Here is a 4,024-nt window from a genome sequence, read left to right on the forward strand (position 1 = left end):
TGTTCCTAGGGCTACCAAATTATTCTATCATTAGGGTTCTTTGTGTTTTGGTCTTGGGCTGCCATATTGATTAGGGGCTGAAAATTGCATAGTCTAGGGTTACAAAATTCTAGGGTTTCTTGCATCTCCAAGTTTGTCAATTGCTTGGAGTGCAATTTCATTGATTCTTTTCTATTTCCCTGTCAATTTTTATGTGTTTGAATTCAATTGTTTGATTGTCACAATTGAATATTACTGTTTGTGATTGAATTGGTGAGAAAAGAAAAGAAAAGAAATGACAAGAAAAGAATAGAAAAGAAAGGAAAATTTGAAAAAAAAAAATTCTTGGGCCTTATCATCAAAGGTGATGAAGTGATAAAACTACATAATTAAGCTACTTAAGTGAATAAATTGTTTAACCAAAAATGATTTAAGTACTTAATTATGTAGTAGATCATGATACTTGAGTCCATTGATAAATTCTGATATTTTTTGTGCTTAAAAAGATTGATAATGCAATTGTTTCACATCAAAATAAATATCTTAATTTTACTCTTCTCATATCATGTTTATACGTTGCAGGGCAATTATTTTTTTAAAGAAATACATGAGTTGTTGACATCCCTTTTTGAGTATAGAGAAATATTATAACAAAGGGACATTCTTGACAAGTCATAAATAAATGTAAAAGGAGCTGCAAGCTGCAGCAAAGAAACTCACGCACGTCGAAGAGATCAATAAACTTGTAGCAAAGAAACTCACACGGACGGACAGCACACACTCGGAAAGCAGGAGCATTGCAGCTCATGCATCATTTTGTTGGAAAGTAGGAACACACCGAATATATCATGTTGGACGCAGCACGTTGCAGGAGAAGAATGGGAGGCAGCAGAGGATTATTCGGTTTCAACTTTTGGCATGTGAAGCTGAGAGATGGAAGCACTCGGACGTGCAGCAGGTCAGCAGAACAACTGGCCCTCAACTTTGACAGAAGATCACGTTGGACACTCGGACGTGCAGTTCAGCAGAAGAATAGCAGGCCCTCAGCTTTGACAGAAGAGATCACGCTGGCACCAAATGGAGATCAGATGCTGACTGCTGAAGCATTGAGGATTCGGTTTTAGCTTTTGCATGGAAGCACGTTGAAGACAGCAGGTTTTATTCCTTTTGTTGATTCTACAACAGCACATGGATATGCGCTGGATCGTTGAAGACACTGGGCGGAAGCTTTTATTTATTATTTCACTGCTTCTTTTGTTATTCATTCGGCTACAGCAGAGTAGACCTTCTTTCTTTCTTTCTTTCTTTTTCGTTTAAGCTAGAGAAGTAGCTTAGCCTGAAGTTATTTTTTTTTTCCTTTCTTTCGTTTTAGACGCTAGGTTTCAGAATTTATTTTGTCACAGCTTTCACTTTTGTTTTTTTCATTCCAGACCTAGACTAGAGAGGCGTTCTAAGCTATTATTTTTCTTTCCTTTTTTTTCGTTTGGACGGAGGGCGGTTGCTTTGGTCTTTCTGCACTTATTTCGTTTGGTTTTTATTGGTCTTCACGGCTGGAGGTGTTTTCCAGACTGAGGAGTAGCTTTCTTTTAATTTTTTTTACATTGGCGGCTGGTATTGTCTTTTTTTTTTTACACACACTGTTTTGGTGGGAGACCTTTGGACAGCAGGGAGCTTAGCTTGGAGTTGTTAGTTGGTTCTTTCATTTCTTTCTTTTTCGTTTAAGTTCGGTAACAGCAGAGTAGGGAGGAGAGTTTTATTTTCTTAAGTGTATTTTTTCTTTCTTTCGTTGAGACCGCTGGGCGGCTGATTTTATTTCCTTACTTTTTTCTGCTTTTCATTTTGAAGACCTTCGGCGCAGTAGGGGCTCTGGAGTTTTATTTATTTTCTTTTCATTTAGACGCAAGCAGCAGCAGAGTTCTTTGCTTTTATTTTATTTTCGTTCCAAACACAGTTTTATTTTTGGTTCCTTTTCGTTGGAGGGAGGGACGGACGAAACTCCAGAAGTCTCTCATTTTATTTTACTTTGGTTAATTTCTTTTTTTTATTTGTCTCTTATTTATTTTACTTCAGCTTTCAATAGATTCACAAATGCTTAGAGAGATTATCCATTTAGAAATGATAGGCTAGATTTTTGGACTTGGGATTCAATGAGTAACCTATGACTGTTTTGGGGTAGATTTTCTTCAATGTTATGTGATTTCAATGATTAACTTGGTGGATGATATTTCAATTTACATATAGAAAGAATTGAAGTTCTTTATTCTTGGTTTAGATTAGTTGTAGACGTGAAGGCACAATTAATACTTGAACAAGTAACAAGACTTTGATGGCTTTCTTCCACTATTTTACAATTGTTATATAATCTGTCAAGTAGTTTTATTAGGCTAAGAATTGGGATTCATTGCTAGGAATGGGAGCATGGTTGAGAGAAGATAAAAGAGAAGTAAATCCATCTCCAAATCAGTGGGTGAAAATTGTATCCCAAGCGTTTGTTTTATTGTTACCTACAAGTTTAATTCATTTGCTACACATTTTTTCTAAACCTCTTTGTTTTGGTAATTTTAGAAAAATAGATTCACATTTATTTTCATCTTTCATAAGTGATACATCTTTTAAACAAAGAAAATCTCACAAACACTTTGATAACTCTTTGTCCCTGTGGAATATGATCCTGGACTCATCCTTGTATTACTTTGACAGCTTCTACGCTTGGAAGACAAAATTATAAGCTGATCAAGTTTTTGGCGCCGTTGCCGGGGACAACGGGTGTTTGTCAAAGCATTCTCTTTTTCCTGAGAGGACGTTTGTGGAGCTGTGAACCTCTTCACAGCCTGGGTGATATCTTTACCTCTCATTTTATTTATTTACTTTTATCTTGTTTTGTGTTGAAGTTGCATGTCTGGTTGGGCTAGAGATAGCTCACATAGACTTGCTAGGACTGAATCATCGACCTCATCATCGAGTGCATCATCTGTTTCTCTTAATTCAGTATTTGAATCGTCATTTGACACTCATAGTAACATGGCTGAAGAAGAAGAACACAATAATAGGGAGATGGAAAATCCCAACAGGACACTCAGAGAATATTTGCATCCTATTAGGACCAACACTCCATCGTGCATCATTACACCTTTGAATGCTCATATTTTCAATTTTAAACCTGGAATGATACCATTATTGCCTCATTTTCATGGAATGGATTCTGAAAATCCCTACTTGCACCTCAAGGAGTTTGAGGAAGTATGCTTCACATTTTTGGATCAAAACTGTACCGAGGAGATTGTTAGATTGAAGTTGTTTCCTTTTTCTCTTAAGGACAAAGCAAAAACATGGTTGAATGCATTGAGGCCAAGATCCATTGGAATGGCAAGAAATGCAAGCTGAATTTCTGAATTTTTTTTTCCAATGCATCGTACCAATGCTTTAAAGAGACAAATCATGAATTTTTCTCAAAAGGAAAATGAAACTTTTTATCAAAGTTGGGAAAGATTCAAAGATCTCTTAAATTCTTGTCCACACCATGGTTACGAGAATTGGCGCATTATTAGTTTTTTTTATGAAGCTTTGGTACCTAAGATGTGACAATTTGTTGAAACCATGTGTAATGGAGAGTTCTTTAATAAGGAACTGGAAGAAGCATTTGCATATTTTGATTACTTGGCTGAAAACGCTCAATCATGGGACACTTCTTGTGTCTATGATAAAGCTGAACAATTAAGGACCGTGAGTGGAGGGGGGGTAAATATGTTTTAAATGAGGAGGATGATTTGAAAGCTAAATTTGCCTTATTGTCAAAAAAAAAAAAAATGGAGGCAATTGAGTTGAAGAAAGTGCATGAAATTCAGGGCATTCCAAAACAGGGAAAATGTAACATTTGTGAGGATACTAGCCATGTAACATCTGAATGTCCTACTATTCCAGCTTTTAAAGAAGTTTTGTGTGATGCTTCTCATCCTGTTAACATGATTTCTAAACCTTTTCCTGCACCATATTCTAACACTTATAATACAGGTTGGAGAAATCATCCTAATTTCAGCTGGATAAA

General features: G+C 36.1%; 1 non-coding gene across 1 annotated transcript; it reads right to left on the bottom strand.

Moving 5' to 3' along the window:
- Positions 1-3,398: 3,398 nt before the first annotated feature.
- On the bottom strand, positions 3,399-3,506 carry LOC122277904. The gene has a single exon (XR_006229212.1). It is a non-coding gene; the product is annotated as a small nucleolar RNA R71 (small nucleolar RNA).
- Between the last annotated feature and the right edge of the window lie 518 nt (positions 3,507-4,024).

This window comes from Carya illinoinensis, chromosome 9, assembly GCF_018687715.1.
Source record: "Carya illinoinensis cultivar Pawnee chromosome 9, C.illinoinensisPawnee_v1, whole genome shotgun sequence".
In the NCBI taxonomy this organism is placed as follows: domain Eukaryota; kingdom Viridiplantae; phylum Streptophyta; class Magnoliopsida; order Fagales; family Juglandaceae; genus Carya; species Carya illinoinensis.